Here is an 18591-nt window from a genome sequence, read left to right as displayed (position 1 = left end):
GTGCTAATTAAGAATGGATGGCAGGACACTCAAGGTACAGCTCTAGTGGGGGTGGGGTGGAAAGACTGACAGAGTATTACAGTTATAGGTTTAAAAATAATGGAAATAGGTGGGAAAAGAAAAATCTATATAAATTATTGGAAAAAACAAAAGGGAGGGGGAAGAAACGGAAATGGGGTGGGGATGGAGGAGGGAGTTCAAGATCTAAAGTTGTTGAATTCAATATTCGGTCCGAAAGGCTGTAAAGTGCCTGGTCGGAAGATGAGGTGCTGTTCCTCCAGTTTGCGTTGGGCTTCACTGGAACAATGCAGCAAGCCAAGGACAGACATGTGGGCAAGAGAGTAGGGTGGAGTGTTAAAATGGCAAGCGACAGGGAGGTTTGGGTCTTTCTTGCGGACTTTCTTGTTCTGTTGAAGGGCCATGAGGACTCAAAACGTCAACTCTTTTCTTCTCCGCCGATGCTGCCAGACCTGCTGAGTTTTTCCAGGTAATTCTGTTTTTGTTTTGGATTTCCAGCATCCGCAGTAGTTTTTTGTTTTTATCTCTGTGCTGTGCAGAACTGGTCATAGATAAGATAAGGCGTAAAGGGACATCACTTTTGTGTGTCTTGGGCAGCCTATGCATATGTGGACGCAGTGAGCGTGAGGACGAATTCTGTCATATATATAACGAAGCAGCTCATTGCTCTTACACAAGTCCAGCAAGTATTTTTTTAGTTTACTTTCGAGCAAGGCTGCCCAGTCATGTTGAGCGGCAGGTCCAATGGATACAAATTTGGACATGTCATTGAGAATGGTGTGCATTTTGTTGATATAGTCACACCTGTTGAGGATGATTATTCCCATCCCTTTGTCAGGTCTACTGATGTATTTGTCCGGGTTGACCTTAAGGCCACGCAATGCTGTAAGACATTTATGTTGCATGTGAAAATCACAGGTCATTCGGAATCTCGCAATATGCACGCGGTAGATCAGTTAGGCACGCTTGCAATGATTCAGCATCTTCAGTGGACACTGGTTTGTGGAGGGATAGTTGGGAGTAGAGGAGTTTGAACTCAGCAAATACCTCTTCCCATTTGATTTGGGATGAAGCCAGACCAAAATTGAAACCATGCACAGGAACAAGCTCCTCACTTTCTGAGGGTACATGGTCAGAGAGATTTGTTATATGTTTAGTGGTGTCATTAATTGTGTTGCCAAACTGCATCTGTTTAAAACAAAAACAAAAATACCTGGAAAAACTCAGCTGGTCTGGCAGCATCTGCGGAGAGGAGCACAGTTAACGTTTCGAGTCCGAATGACCCTTCAACAGAATGAAGTAAAAATAGAAGACAGGTGAAATATAAGCTAGTTTAAGGGGGGGTGGGACAAGTAGAGCTGTCTCCCCCCACCCCTCCTTAAACTAGCTTATATTTCACCTCTCTTCTATTTTTACTTAGTTCTGTTGAAGGGTCATTCGGACTTGAAACGTTAACGGTGTTCCTCTCCGCAGATGCTGCCAGACCTGCTGAGTTTTTCCAGGTATTTTTGTTTTTGTTTTGGATTTCTAGCATCCGCAGTTGTTTGCTTTTATCTGCTTGCATCTGTTTAAGTGGGTTTATGGTGTAAACGCATTTCATATGAGTACCGTTTAAGCTGCGATCATCTATTGATACAATATTATCGGCATAAACAGGTCAAATCGAAAAATGAAAGAAATTTGTGCGTCTCAGACCAAGTACAGTGTAGGGCACAACATAAATTAGTAACCCTATTACCAATCTGTTCAACCTCATGTCACATAAATGCTAGTTCAATCGTGGGACTGTGTTGCACTTTAGCATTATCAATATGTATGGTGCTCTTTTCTCATACAGTATAAAGTTGTTGCTTCCGCTGACATTGGTATTCTTGCGATTGTCTTGATGAGTCCAAGACGAAAAGCTTTGACAAAATGTCTTTTTTCAACAATACACAAATGTGATGTGTGTTGGTATGGACCTATAATTTCTCATGCAGTGAAATATCAACTTGTATGTGCTGTTGGGGTTGGTGCAGTGTAGAAGCTTAAAGGGATAGGTGGAAAAATGGAAAGCTTTTTTTTGCCAAACACGTCTTAGACACTTTGAGGTGGTTGGAACGAAAACAACTTTAATGGTGGCCTTGGAGCAGGTCCTTTGCTTGGCCTTTCAGATTGGGAAAGGCTGGGATAGCATTGATAATGGCAGCAAAGGAAATTTTGAGAGATCTGTCATTTGATAGTGAGGAAGTTCCAGTGTAAGGAGTGATACAACAGCATGGGGTGAGGGGGGTTGAGGTTGACCCCATAAATGCCTGATTTCTGCCTGTCACAACTTCCTCCATACTTTTTTCAGGGTAAGAGCAGTTCTTCTGCATTGTCTTCAGTCAAAGGACATCTTTGGGAGCATGTCTGGGGACCATTCCTAGACTTCCCTGGGAATGCCATCTAACTCACTACTGCCAGACCCTGTGCGACCTGCACCCACTGAGACCTGGGTCTTTTTAGACCTTGGAGAGGCCCCAAGAATAATTAAATAGCTAGTTGATCTCAGAGGCTGCTTGAAGAAATGTATAATTTGCAAAGCTACCTTTTCTTTGGCCCTCCAGCATCATCTCTGAGTGGCAGGGTGATACTGCAATCTCTGACTCCTCAGTGAAGCAGGGATCTCTGTTACACTGATACAGTGTCAGGCCTGCTCCAAATATTTTGGTAACCCTTCCCCTGTATTTGATGTGGGGTTAGGGTTGCCAACCCTCCAGGATTGGCCTGGAGTCCCCAGGAATTGAAGATCATTTTCCACGACATTGCTGTGTGCAACCCTGGAGAGAAACCATCTCTCAATGATTGCTTTTTTAAAAAAAAAATTCTTTGAACTTTTGTCTTTTACCAGATATAAAAATATTGAAAATGGGGGGAAAAGGCTCTTTGGTTGACAACCGAGCATCATCCAATTTGGTAATGAATTATTTTGCTTTCCAATTGGAGTGGGAAGGCACTGTGTCTCAACATGGATGTATGTTGAACAATGAATGGCTGGAACATGGGGGCAAGTCATGTGATGAAATCTCCAGGAATACATTTAATCACAGTTGGCAACCCATATAGGGTCAATAATGGAGCTAAGAAGTAGGCAGAACTAATCTGGTGTCTTTAAGTATGTCTGCATTCTAGGCTAATAACTTAACTACAGGATGCCCTTTTATTTATTTTCAGAGTGGAAATGTTTAGTTGAAGGTTACAGTGGAAACAATATACTTTTTGGATCCATTGGTTATCATTTTCCCCTTTATTACCCATTTTCTCATTTGATTCCAGCTTCATGTTATCTACCTTCAGCTACTCACAGGAGCAGAGGGCAATGCTTCGGGGAATCCAGAATTAGATTTGTCTGCTGTATAATTTGTTCCCCTGCATGTTGCGCAACATATCACAGTGTAACACATTGCGTTGCTGACTGAGTGTTAAGTGAGTTTGACCTGTGATTTTCGAACAGGAGTTTATGCTGTCAGTCATTGCATGCAGCAAGTAATAGTGCTGTCACAGGCAAGATGATTATGCACTGAGTGGGGAAAATTGCTGCTCAATCATACTGTACTGTTCATGTACTTCAAAACAGTCTGGGAATAGGTTTTCTTCTTGGTTGGAGAATGATACAAAGTGCAAGAAAAAGCAGAGTGGAATAAAATAAATCACCTAAAAATCGCGATTTTGGGGCTCCCAATATGTATTCTAGCGTTGAGCTAAAAAGTTCAATCCTGGTCTATACTACACTAGCTGGTCTCAACACAAGTGATGGGAGGGATGCTACAGTTGGCTTCAGCATCTCTATTAGGGTTTTTTCCACCCATGATGATCAGTAGCTCCAGCTGGAATAGGGTTGATAATCCTGCTGCTGCTTGAGCCTAGATTTCCCATTAGTGTTAACACGTTCAATTAAAACAGGTTAGTGCTAATCTTAAAATAATTCATTTGGAAGATATAAGCTTCACTGTCTAGGCTCAGTCATGCAACATGGCTGTTTGGGTGAGTTATTGGAGGGCTGCCAGCGCTAACTGCCTTATGCCACATGGGTCACCATCTTCAGAAGATGAGGGGATGGAGAAAAAAAAAAGATTTCAAAATAATAGATTATAAGACCCCCTGGAGACATTTATGAAGATAACTTGGTGCTTGTGATGACAAAAAAAAATGCATTTTTGTTTTAAAGTGGTATTTTCTGTTTATCTGACTATAATAGTGAGCACTTAGTGTGTGTCACACTTCCTGTAAGTTTAGCTCTGTCACGCCTTGTTGATAACATCCTTATGGTTATATAACAGCATATCCTGTTACTATCTATGAACAATTCCATGGAAGGTCTGATCAGTATGTACATAGTCTTGTGTCGACTACATGTCAATCATGCTTTGAAGTACCAAGTAACAAAAAGTGTAAAAGAAAACCAGTCATGTCCTGCTGGCTTACCTTGATAACTCGTAAAGCCAGGAGCTGAGAATTTAGAAGCTGCTCCTGATCTATGGAAACTTTTCTGAACAATTAACCTCTAATTAACCTCATTATAAATGTGTCTATTTAGATTGCTTCCCCACTGGGAATACCTGACCAGGCTAGGTTAAACATAGATTCACTTTGGCAACTAAACTTCACTACTGTGCTCCAGAAAACAAACTGTCCATTAGCAAGGCTAGGGAAGTTCAATTCGAATTTCAAACATGCAATATTAAATCGAATATTGCATGGTAATTGGGGAACTATGATAAATATCCCAACTTATGAGCAGCTGAAGTTATTTTCCTATTTTCTTGAAGTTACTGAGCTGAGATTCCTCGGTTCATTTTTCTCTAGGATAACTCTACAGAGAATAGTGCTGAAAATATTTTGTTCCTACAATTTAAGAAAAAATCTTATTGCAAGTAATCCAAGAATTTGTGATTTCAACAAACATGCCACAATCAATCAGATTTAAAATAAACATTAATCGACCTCCCATTGTGCTGATCATGGACAAAAGTAAAGAATAAAGCTTCTCTCTGTGTAATTGCCTATCTGTCTTGCACTAATTCTTTGTGTTGTTGTGTCTTTTGTTCCTTTATCACTCTTGCTGTCTCACTTTTTTTTCACTCTCTCACTGTTTTACTCTGAAATTTTGTCTGATGGTTTTGCTCTTTTCACTTTTTCTCTTTGCTTAATTCTGTACCTCTTTCTTTCTGTGTGGCTCCACAAGCAGAGGAATAGAGCTAATTGGAATATTGGGGGGAGGAAGGGCAAGGGCAAATCCAAAGCCAGAACACTGCAGGGTCACCTATTAAGATAGGTTGGGGCTAAGATTGAAAGTCTAGGGCTGTGTTAAAGGTGTGTTTACATGCATGCACCTTTGGATGCCAGTCCAGATATTGCTTCAGTCTGGCCTCAAAACATGAGCTCTCAAACTATGGAGATGGGTGGGTAGATCTGGTGCTTTCTGCTGCTAAGTAGGGTACAAGCAGGTTTGAGGCTATTGATGAGGGCAATGGAGAGATGGGAAGAAGCCATTGAACTGATTGGAGATGGAATGAATAGTTTGTGGATCTGTTTTTTTTTTCCTGAACTGAATACTCTGTTTTATTTTTAGGGATATATTGTGAGGATGATGGTAAAATATCCTGGTGGCTATTACCTCAGTTTTGCTTGGTGCCATCTAAGGAGAAAATTTGGAGAGGTGGACGAAAGGATTTTGCAGTGTAGTTAAGGTTATAAAAGTAGAAAATGGTAATTTGAAAGCAGGTAGGTGAAGAAGGAGAAAGTTGATGCACCTACAATATTCAGGATAATTGTTACAGTTGCAAGAAGTTTTCTTGGGTACTCTAGGAATCTTTCAGTTATTTTAGTTCCAGGTGCCGATCTTAACTGGTTCAAAGTTATTTTATTAAGGAATCTTGTTTCTGGGAGCCTTGTACCATATATTCAAAAATGTATTTTGGTGAATATTTCTCAAGACTGGACTGCTTTGTTAGTGACAACTTAAGGATTCTTGCATATTGAATTTACTCTAATAGCTTTAGCTTTGATAAAAGTCATTAGACTAAGTTTTTAGAATTTGAAAGTACACATCAATGAACATTAAAGCAGCTGTAGCCTTTATTTAAATTTCCAACTAGGTGGAACCAAGCTGTGGAAAGGCTCAATATTTCATTTTAATTTTTTCTATTTATTCATTTGTGGCATATGGCTGTTGCTGGCAAAGCCAGCATTTATTACCCATCCCGAATAGCACTTAAGTTAGTTATGAGTCACCTTCTTGAATTGTTGCAGTCTGTGTTATGTTAGTATGTCCGCTGTTGGGAAGGGAGCTTCAGGATTTTGATCCAGTGACAATGAAGGAATAATACATTTCCAAGTCAGGCTGGTGAGTGACATGTAGGGGAATTTCCAAGTGGTGGTATTCCCATTTGTCTGCTGTCCTTATCCATCTAGATGATAGAGGTAAAAGCAAAAAACTGTGGGATGCTGGAAATCCAAAACAAAAACAAAAATACCTGGAAAAACTCAGCAGGTCTGACAGCATCTGCAGAGAGGAATACAGTTAACGTTTAGAGTCTGAATGACTCTTCATCAGAACTAAGGAAAAATAGAAAAAAGGTGACATATAAGCTGGTTTAAGGGGTGCGGGGGGGACAGGTAGAGCTGGATAGAGGGCCAGTGATAGGTGGAGATTGCCAAAAGGTGTCATAGACAAAAGGACAAAGTCAACACCTCTTTGTCCTTTTGTCTATGACATCTTTTGGCAATCTCCACCTATCACTGGCCCGCTATCCAGCTCTACCTGTCCCCCCCCCATCCCGCCACCTCGCCCCCCCCCTCAAACCAGCTTATATTTCACCTCTTTTCTATTTTTCCTTAGTTCTGATGAAGAGTCATTCGGACTCGAAACGTTAACTGTATTCCTCTCCGCAGATGCTGTCAGACCTGCTGAGTTTTTCCAGGTATTTTTGTTTTTGTTTTAGATGATAAAGGTCATGGGTTTGGGAGGTACTATGGAAGAAGCCTAGGTCACTTGCTGCAGTGCATCTCTGAGATTGCACATACTGTTGCCACCTTGTACCAATGGTGGCATGAGTAGCGGGTGGGGTGCCGATCAAGCGGGCTGCTTTGTCCTGGATGGTGTTAAGCTTTTTGAGTGTTGTTGGAGCTGCACAGGCTAGTGAAGAATATTCCATCATACTTTTGACTACACTGGGGAGACCAAACGCAGACTGGGTGACTGCCGTGTGGAACACTGTCATTCAGTCCACAAGCAACTCCCTGACCTTCTGGTCGCTTGCCATTTCAGTTCACCATCTTGCTCACATTTCTGTCCTAGCCTGCTACAACGTTCAGTGAAACCCAATGCAAGCTGGAGGAACAGCACCTCATCTTCCAAGCAGGCACTTTATAGCCTTCTGGGCTCAACATTGAGTTCACCCACTACAGTCCATGAACATTCTCCTCCATTTTGAATTTTTTTCGCCACAAGTGCCAGTCTGTTTCTTGTTCTCATGTTTTTGCTTTCAGACTGTGTTGATCTTATATTCTATTAACACCTACTCTGGACCAATGTTTTGTGTTTTTAATACTATCATTGCCACTCCATTTGCTTTCTGTTCCATGATGTCTTTGTCATTTAACCTCCCCTGCCCTCTAACCTATCCCTGGCCTTCTCTTTTGCTTCACCTGCCCCTCTGTCATTTTTCAACAGCATAAAATCTATCACATTTCTACCTCTCTTCACTCCGAAAAAGAATCATATTGGGCTCGAAATGTTAACTCTGTTTCCCTCTCCACAGATACTGCCAGACCTGCTGAGTTTTTCCAGCATGTTATTTTCATTTCAGACTCTCTCCCTTGTTGGAGATGTCATTGTCTAACAATTCTGTGGCACAAATATTACTTGCCACTTATCAACCCAAGCCTGGATGTTGCCTAGGTCTTGATGCAAGCAGGCACAGACTGCTTCAGTCTCTGAGGTATTATGATTGGAGCTGAATACTGTGCAATGATTGATTAACATCCTCACTTCTGACCTTCTGATGGAGGGAAAGTCAATGATGAATCAACTGATAGTTGGGCCTAGGACACTACCCTGGGGAACTCCTGCAGCAATGTCCCGGGGTTGAAATGATTGACCTCCAATTTTCAAAACATATTTCTTTCTGCTAGTATGACTCCACCCACTGGAGATGTTGGCCCTCACCATCATCACGAACCCCACCCCCGATCGCTACAGATTTCAATTTTACCAGGACTCATTGAAGTCACACTCCATCAAAGGCTACCTCACCTCACCTCTGGAATTCAGCCTTTTTTGTACATGCTTGGAGCAAGTCTGTAATGAGATCTGGAGCCAATGGCGCTGGCAGAACCCAAATTGGGCGTCAATGGTCCGGTTAAAGTGCTATTTGATCGCATTGTCAATTACTCCTTCCTTCACTTGGATTGAGAGTAGACTGGTTCATAACTGTCTGGGTTCCCTCCTGAACATCTATTACTGTGCTTCCACCTCTGGTGGGCCTGTGATGGTGATAGAGGAGTCCTGTGACATTGGCTGGCAGTGAAACTCACAGAATCATACCTTTGTCAGACCTGACTAGTTTGTGGGGTAGGTCTCCCAATTTTGGCACATCCCTAGCTATTAGTGAAGAGGACTTTGCTGGGTGTGCCTTTGTTAAGTCAGAGTTTGATGCCTACATAGATGCCATTTGTTTTATTTTTTATTATATCTTTTTGTAGCAGTTTGATACAACTGAATGGCTTGTTAGGTCATTCCAGAGGTTCAGTTTAAGAATCAACCCCATTGCTGTAGGTCTGGAGACACACAGGGTAAGGATGACAGGTTTCCTGCCCTAAAAGATATTAGTAAAGTGAGCTACTTTGGCATTTACGACAATCCAGTAGCTTCGTTGTCACCATTAATGATGCTAGATTTTTATTGTAGATTTATTTAATTAACAGGACTCAGATTCACAAATTGCCATGGTGGAATTTGAACTCATGTCTCTAGATTATTAGTTCAGGCTCTGGATTATGAAGCCAGTAACATAGCAGGATGTAATCATGCTTATGGTGATCAAATGCTATCGTCAATATCCTGAAGTATCATTAATATTGTTTTCCTGACATACTCTTTAAAGCAAGTAGAAATCTTTACAGTTCGTTTTTAAGAACAGCAATTGCATCATCAGCTTCCTTTTTAAGAGAAATCCCATGTTTAAAAAGGATATTTAGCCTGGTACAGATGAGGTCAGGAAATTTCAATCTATATATTAAAAAAAAAATTTCCCCTCCATTACCATCACTAATATGACCTTTCCCATCAGCAGTCCAGACCCATCAAAGGTTGAGGCACAGTGAAATACAGTCAGGAGGGTGTGACCCTCCAACCAGCTAATTACCATCCCTTCACCCAAATCTCAACCATTAGCAAAGTAATGGAAGGCGTTATTGACAGCCCCATTGACATGTTATCAAGTGGCACTTACTCATCAATAATGCTTACTGAAGTTCAGTCTGGGTTCTACCAGGACCAATCATTATAAATGTTTTTGCAATATTAAATCGCAGTATAGTTGTGGCCCACTTCATTCTTGTATTGATCAGTTCAATCATCTTTTGCAGTAGATGGAGAGTATATACCATCATCTCTTGAGTTATAGGTAAAAAGATATGTAGGAACAACATTACTTCCACTTTCTCTTCCAACTCACATACTACCCTGACTTTGACATATCCTGCCATTTCTTGATAACCTGGTCAAAATCCTGCAATTTTTTTTACCTATTGTCATTGTTGGAACACTATCATCACAAAGACTGCAGGAGTTCAAAGACCCAGGAGACTCAGGGCAAACTTGTATAGGCAATTAATGTCATATCACCCACAAACTAGTAACTATAATTATATTTTATCTGTGCATAAAGCTAATTTCCTTCCTACAGTCAATTGTGGTAATGCAAATCAACATTTACTGCTTTAACCAACATTTATTTTAAATATAAAGCAAAGCAGATTGAAAACCCCTAACATCATCTGCACCATGTTAAGTATTCACTTCAAGCATGGGATTTTTCTTAAATGGAAATTGATGCAATTATTTTTATTTAAAAAAAACTCTACAAACTGCATATATCCCTACATCCTCAAAGTATGTCAGGAAAAAGATGTAAGACTTTTTGGAATATTGAAGATAGCATTTGATCATCATGTTATTAAATATTATTATAGTGAGGCTTGAAGGAGAAAATAAACGAAAGCAGGCTAAAATGATGACTAGAGTTCTGAGATGTAAATGCTGTTCTTCATAACACACAAACAGTGGAAAGTTCTGAGGTCACAATACCCAACGTGTGGGCTGACTACAGAACTACAGCATGAAACTCGACCACAAATATAACTTGACAGTATTTTGCCATTAATCTCTGGCTTATGTCAGAAACTGGATATTGATACAGCTCTTAAGGGCAAGTTTAAAGAGCAATACGTTAATAAACAAACAAAATAGATATACTGATTCAAACAAATAAATTAAAAGATATACAGTAAATTTGAGTGGTTTCCAGCTTTTGATTGAAATCAAAGCCAACAAAATGCTTTATACCCTAAATCAAAAGAAACATTGTCACTACATCATTTTCATAACACTTTAGCAGCAGTTATTTTTCCTTCTCCCATTGTGGCCTCCTCCAGCTGAGATTACTGGATAGCCTTAAACTGTGTTCCAAAAAATGTTTAATTTTTATAGTCACCCAGATGAGGGTTGCTAGTACTGGGAATGCAGCCAGTGCCAGAATTAAGCACTACCAGGCCAGGTCTCTGTTTTCTACACTCTCAATGTGCCCAAGCCCCTGCCTCTGAAGAGCAGTGTTCTTTGGAGCAGTGTGGCATTTTCTATATACTACATCAGACATATTATGGGCTTGCTTGATTTGAGATTGCTGGTTAATGTCAGTTTTGTGCTGTTGACCATGTATACTCCCTGGGAATTACAGCTGAAACTGCCCAAACTGATTTTGTATAGTGCTTTTCCAGATGTAGGAGATTTCCATTCATTCAGTCTAGGCTGTTCTTCAACCCAGATCACTAATCAAATATTTCACCCTCTCCTATTTTTACTTAGTTCTGTTGAAGGGTCATGAGGACTCGAAACGTCAACTTTGTTCTTCTCCGCCGATTCTGCCAGACCTGCTGAGTTTTTCCAGGTATTTCTGTTTTTGTTTTGGATTTCCAGCATCCGCAGTTTTTTGTTTTTATCTAATCAAACAATATTGTGCTAATTTGCCATGTCTTTGGTGCTTTAGGTGCAGTTCAATGACAAATTTTTCCACTTAACCAATGCAGACAGTAGCCTGTGGTACCTTGATGGGATCTCAAACCTTGGAAGCTTTGTAATTCAGTACCTGGAGAGTAGTTTATGATTTAAGGGCCCTGCCTTCATTTGGGCTTATAGCAATTCAATTTGCCAAAGAAACTACACGTATATGTCTTTGTGGAAGAGAAAATAACTCTTAAATTTGAGCATAAACCCATTGTTTTTGAAGCTCATCCATAAGCATTACAGAAGCCAAAAGGCATCACCAGGAATTTGTACAAAGCCTTTTTAGATCTGCCTGCAGAGGCTACTTCTAAACTGTATGAGAGAAAACATACAAATATACGAAGTAGGAGTAGGTCACTCGGCCTCTTGAGCTTGCTCCGCCATTCAAAAAGATCATGGCTGATCTGATTGCAACCTCAACTGCACATTCCCACTTAATCCCCGATAACCTTTCATCCCCTTGCTTATCAAGAATCTATCTAGCTCTGCCTTAAAAATTTTCAAAGACTCTGCTTCCACCGCCTTTTGAGGAAGAGAGTTCCAAAGACTTGTGACCCTCAGAGAAAATATTTCTCCTCATCTCTGTCATAAATAGGTGACCCCTTTAGTTTTAAACAGTGACCCCCTAATTCTAGACTCTCCCACAAGATGAAACATAGCCACCCTGTCATGACCCTTCAGCAACTTTTATGTTTCAATCAATTGACCTCTTACTCTTGGGACTTGAGACTTGTTGCAAAGATTAAGGTCCAAGGTATTAAAAGTATAGTGGTAGCATGGATACAGAGATAGGTGAAAGATAGAAAGCAGAGGGTAGAGGTAAATGGATGATTCTTGAATTGACAAGACCTAGCTAATGGCCTTTTCTGGCAACCCATGTTGCAATACTCCAGTTTTATGCATATATCATTTTGATAAACCTGTTTCCAAATTTGCAAACTAAATTAGGGGCTGTGAAAGATTGAGGATGATTGCTTGGGGGCACAGACAAGTTAGAGGAGTGGGTAAATATGTGGCAAACGCAGTTCAATTTAGATAAATGTGAAGCGCAACAGTTTTTGGAAAAGGAACAATAAGTAACAGAGAAATAATCTAAACAGTAATGTTTTCAATAGCATGGAGGAAGACAGAGATCTAGAGGGTCCAGATACATTGATCTATGAATACAACTGCAGGTGAAAATAGCCATAAAAAGGACAAATTGGATTCTGGATTTTGTATGGGGGCATTGAATACATAAACAGATAGGTGATTATGAACACATGCAAGTTGAAGTGATGCATGAAATTTTAGGTAACCCATTGCACAGAGAATATTTAAGTTCTAGAAGAGGTAGAATGCAGATTTACTAGGATGATATCAGGGATGAGACGATAGAATTAGCTTGACAGATTTGAAAGACTGAGACACATTAAAGCAGAAAATATTAAGGGCACCTTACAGATGGTCAAAGATTTCAGAGTGTTTAATAGTGAAAATGATTTCTACTAGGTAAATTTGTAATAAGACATTTTAATGGGGATGGAGGGAAAGTGCAGGGGAGGCCAAAAATTGCTAAGGACCCTCCAAAGCTGGGAATATGGACGCCATACCAATCTTAATGGCAAAAATTATTAACGTATTATAACTTTGCCTCTTTCCCAACAGTTGACCAAATGGGAAGCCTGGTCAGCTGGTGTGAGAGACCCCTAGTGGCAGGAGGCTGCAGCTGGGGACCCTTGGGGATGGTCCTTGGTAATCGGGGTGTGGGAGGTTGGCAATTCAGAAGGATGTAGATTAGCAATCGTCAGGAAACAGGGGGTTAGCAGTTGGAAAGGAGGGGCTGTCAGCAATCAGGAGTGGGTACCTGTGGTTGGTCAAAGGCTTTCTTGAGGACCCTGGGTGAGAACTCCTCTTTCTGACTCTCAAGGCGTGTTGAAAGAGCCACTTACCTTGGGGAGCTGGCAGCTCTCTCCTCTGATCAGCTGCCAGGAACCCTGCAGTTCGTGCCTCCCCTGCCTACCCAACCCCAGTTTTTGTTAAATGTAAGTCACAGCACTGATGATGGGATTAGGCCACAACTTTTGTACTGTAATTCAGCCTCCACATATGTTTTGCAGGAAACTCTTCCATGCCCTAAATTATGTGCTTTAAAGGGGTGGGCATGAGACTGATTGATTGCCCATCCTGATACTTTAACTCCCAGCTCTCTCCTGCCCGTCAGTGAGGTGGAAAGGGATTAAAATCAAGTTCTTTTGTATCAGCATTAAAAGCATAAAGGGAAAAGAAACGTTTATATGCTAAGACATTATCACAAGTGGCTACTGAAGCCAATCCAATTACTGCATTTAATAAATAATTAGAAACATACTTTGAGGAAAAACATTAGAGGATATGGAGAAAGAGCAAAAAAAGGGGATAAGAGTGGAGGTGGCACTGACATAAGGAAAGTGGGTCAAGTGGCCGTCTCCTCTGCTGCAACCCAATGAATCTACTTCCAGTGAGCCACTGGCATGAACCAAAGCTGAGAAGAGACAGCCACAGCCTAATGTGTCATGGGTGTAATTATTGCAGAGATGTCGGTTGGTATCCTTTACCCTAACTACTTTAAGGTAGATTTAATCTGTACAAACCTGTATGCTGCATACTTCTTTTAACTATTGCAGACATCACCGTTGAATAACCCTTTTGGACTAACATATACCTATATCTGTAGGCGTGGCAAACAACATCTAAGAGAAACTTTTCTAAGCAGTACATTTTATTAGTATTAATTTAACCAGTCACAAGCATATGACTGAATTCATTATTTCCCCCAGTAAAGCTGTCTCAGTAGATAAAGAGGAATTGTTTCATCTTATTATTTTGCTCTTTATCAAAGTCGGCCTTGCTAGGATTGAATTGAGAAAATTCTGAACCCTGACCTGCGGACCTGAATGACTGGTTTAATCACTTATTTTCAGTAACTATACTAACTTAGATTGTAATCTCTGGACTACTGAGGATAAAATTATTCACCAGTATTGTGAAAACTGCCAACACTGAAATGCTGATAAGTGTATTACGAACACCATTACAGCACCAGCTCATTTTCAAAAAAAAACATTCTAAGCACTTGGAATGAGATCAGACTGTGTTTTTATGGTCTGATGAGAGAATACATAGGAACAAACAGCAAATGTTTGAATAGTTCTCATGCTCTGAACTTGACAAGTTCTTCACTGTTGCAGAGGGACTCACTCCATGTAGGCAACCGACTCTCCTCATGTTAGAGTGGATCTGAAGTGCTTATTTCAGAAACCTAGTGAACCATACCTGGGAAGGCACAAAAAGAGAAAAGGTATGTATGGGAGTACTTCCTGAGGTCCATCTGTATTTGTTATTGGAAAAGGAAATCCATATCCATTGGGGATTGTTGGTTTGACTGTGCCATCACCAGGAATTACTCAGCCAGAATGTCCAACTACCCCAAATATGGGAGCAGCGAGCTTGAGTTTATGGTGTGAGGTGATCCCCAACACAATATGCAAACAAAAACAGAATGACATTCTGCAGAAATGTGACCTTCACCCTGCCACCAGTGCAGGACTGGCCTCTTGACTGTTTTGTGGATGTGATCCTCCCAGTGGATTAACTGTTCATTAGCAGCAGGTGATCTCTCACCACCTGTTGCTTCTCATTTCATTTTTTTAAATATTAGGTGCTTTGTCTGCTTTAGCAGCAGAATGCATCATTCATTTGGTTGGCATAATTCATGAGGTGTTCATACTGTCTTTTCCTGCACTTCTTGCAGTGTTTTTCCTCCTGTTGATCTTTGTAGTTTATCCGTTTGATGTATTGCCATAGCTTCATCCGTCAGTGCATGAGTATCTTCAGTTGCTGCTGTTTTCTTAGCCCTGTCCTAAATCATTGGAGGCTTCCAGCATGAATACAGTTGCAAAAGGAATGTGTGCTTAAAGAGTCTTGCTCTCAAGTCAAAATCTATTTCTGCTCCACTTTGCACTCTGTGTACAGATTCTTCAGTTCTGGCATCTGTTGAGCATATCATGAATCCAACTAATGTGAACATTACAGAGAAGAACCTTAGTACTTAATGAATGAAAAAGCAAATCTTATTCTCGCACAGCCCAGAAAAACCCAGTGGAGGTATAAGAATCATGCTTCCCCTGGAAACTCTTCAAATATGCATGAATATACAAACAGACTGATTCAGCCTCCAGTAGAAAGCTGGATCCTTTCCTATGTTGGTGATAGGAATTTTTAAACTTCAAGCTTTTGAGCTTTTCTATTATTGTGTTAACTACTTGCAAACAAAACTGATCAACCCAATGATAGTTGGATTATTTAAGTATGAAGTGCAAGTTTTCTTCAAAAACCATCCAAGGCATGGTTTATGTAGAAGGTAATCCTGCTATGTAATTTAATTTGAATTTGACACAGTCAACATATCCTGCCAGAGAATCCACCTTTTCTATAAATTTATAACTGAAAATGGACAATATAATGTACCAGCCTCTATAATTTAGAATTTCAGTTCAAATGTTGTATATTTACTTAAAGTGTAAACAGTGATTTGGTATCTACATGTGATAGGCAATAAGCAACATCCTAAATTTTAAGAATTTAAAAAGGTTTTCATTTGATAAGATCCAGAAGACAGTGAAGTATCTTTTAATAGGCATAATGTCTTAGCAAGTTTGTTATAAGCTTAGCCAGATAGTGGTTCATCATTGGGGCTTAGTCACAGTTTGAGAAGACAACTCTTTCCTCCGTGGGCTATTTCAATGTGGCGTCTCACAACAATACCTTTATATTTGTATTATACCTTTTAATATAATAAAATGTCCACAAATGCTTCTCAGAAGCATTTCAGAACAAAGTATGACATAAGGAGATTACATAAGGAGATATTAGGTCAGAAGACCAAAAATTTGGTCAAAGAGGCAGAATTTAAAGACTATCTCAAAGGAGGAAAGTGAGGTGGAGAGATATAGGGAGGGTATTCCAGATCTTGAGGCCTAGGCAAGTGAACACACGACCACCAGTGGTGGAGAAATTAAAATTGGGAACGCACAAGTGGCCAGAGTTAGAGGACTGCAGACATCTCCGAGGATTGTGGGGCTGGAGAAGATTACAGAGATAGCGAGGGTTGAGGCCATGGAAGAATTTGAAAACAAGGATGAGAATTTTAAAAGCAAGACATTGCTCGTCTGGGAATCAATGTAGGTCAGCAAGCACTGGTGTGGTAGATGAACGGGACTTGGTATGAGTTAAGACACAGGGAGCAGAGTTTCACTTGACCTTAAATTTAAGAAAGGTAAAATGTGGGAGACCAGCCAGGACTGAATTGGAATAGCTAAGTGTAGAGATAAGAAAGGCATGAATGAGGGTTTCAACAGCAGATGAGTTGAAATGGGCAAATTTGGGCAATATTACAGAGATGGAAATAGGCGGCCTTAGTCATGATGCAAATACGTGGTTGGAAGCTCATCTCGGGATCAAATATGACACCAACTGGTATTGGCAGACTAAACAGTCTCAAACTGTTGCCAAAGAGAGGGATGGTAGCTAGAGAGTGAAGTTTGGAGCGGAGACCATAAACAATGACTTCAGTCTTCCAAATATCTAATTGGAGGAAATTTCTGCTCATCTGGCGCCGAGTGCCGGATAAGAAGTCTGATAATTTAGCAGCAGTAGAGGAATTGAGAGAGGTGATTGAGAGGTAGAGCTGGGTGTCATCAGCATACGTGTGAAAACGAATGCTGTGCTTTGGGGTGAAGTCATTGAGGGGCGGCTGTAGATGAGAAATAGGAGGGACCCAAGGATAGGGGGCCACCAGAAGAAATGGTGAGGGAACAGAAAGAGAGCCATTACAAATAATACTGACTGGGATTCGATAGATAAAAATGGCTCCAGCTAAGAGCAGTCCCACCCAGCTGTATTGCAGCGGAGAGGCATTGGAAGAGGCTGGTGTGGTGAACTGTGTCAAAGGCTGCTGACAGGATGAGGAGGAAATGTTTATCTTTGTTCCGGTGACATAGGATGCCATTTGTGTCTTTGATAAGGGCTGTTTTGGTACTGTGACAGGCGGAAACCTGATTGGAAGGATTCAAACATGCAGTCCTGGGGAAGATGGGCACAGATTTAGGAGGCAGTAACACGTTCAGGGAGTTTGGTGAGGAAAGGGAGGCTGGAGATGGATGGTGGGGTCAAGATTGTCTTTCTTTTGAGAGGGGCGATGATGGCAGATGTAAAAGGGAGAGACAATATCTGAAGAGAGAGAGGACCATTAACAATATCAGCTAACATGGGGACCAGGAAGGGAAGTTAGATGATCCATTGGGGGATAGGATCAAGGGAGCACGAGGTGTGTCTCATAGACGAGGTGAGTTCAGAGAGAGCACCGGGGAGATAGGAGAGAAACTAGAGGAGGATGTTAATTCATGGCTCGGGCAGGGGGAAGTTAAGAGGAAATTTGGCCCAGTGGGCTAATGGAAGGGAGGAATGCAGCAGAGGCAGCTGATGATTTCGATCTGATCTTAAGTGACAAAGAAGTCCATGATCTCGTTGCACTTATTGTTAGAGGTGACGGTGGAGGAGACCGAGGAAAGGGGTTTAAGAGAATCGTTAGCAGTACTTCAATTTCATCACTTCAACTGAACTCACTGACCTCATTTAACAATGAAGGAGAGCATGTTAGCTAATCACCTATCAGGGTTCAAATGAAGTTGACCTAAATGATCTCATTGCAGGAAAAATGCCTGCACACAGATTGTCAAACATCTTGAGTGAGCAAATTACGTCTGCTTTCCCAAGATATTAAACCACTATTCCCCCTGTTACGTGGATTAAACAAGGCAAGCAAATCTATCCACCGTAGTGCTAGTTTATTTGGAGCAACATTGGGTGCAAAATGATCTGTTTTTCAACTAAATATCTTTGGGATTTTTACCTTTTCACAGGGATACAAAGGAACTTTGCTATGAAATCAAATATTGGAATGTGTTGCAGTTTTTTCATGTCAATATTTCCTATCTATTCTGTTTGGCAATTGGCCTCATGTCTTTATTCCATGCAAGCATTGAAAGACACAACATGCTAATAAAGTACAATGCTGTGGCATTGAGAGTAGGATTTGGTTCATGCTTGTGATTCCCCACATGTTGATCTCCTGACCTCAATCACGACACTAAGGGGACACAGTAGAAGCCAGTCACCTCCCCAAACAGGATTGAAATTTCATGGGAATATCACTTCAAGCTCTAATTTATTAATAAGTTGCAGAT

At 40.7% G+C, this 18591-nt stretch overlaps 1 protein-coding gene across 1 annotated transcript in view; it reads left to right on the top strand.

Annotated features, from left to right (window-relative positions):
• The window catches only part of fam53b (family with sequence similarity 53 member B), a 124632-nt gene that overhangs the window by 12107 nt on the left and 93934 nt on the right, over positions 1-18591 (top strand). The window lies entirely within an intron of this gene.

This window comes from Cetorhinus maximus, chromosome 20, assembly GCF_964194155.1.
Source record: "Cetorhinus maximus chromosome 20, sCetMax3.hap1.1, whole genome shotgun sequence".
In the NCBI taxonomy this organism is placed as follows: domain Eukaryota; kingdom Metazoa; phylum Chordata; class Chondrichthyes; order Lamniformes; family Cetorhinidae; genus Cetorhinus; species Cetorhinus maximus.
Note: the sequence above shows the minus strand (reverse complement) of the source record. Positions and strands in the feature narration are given on the sequence as shown.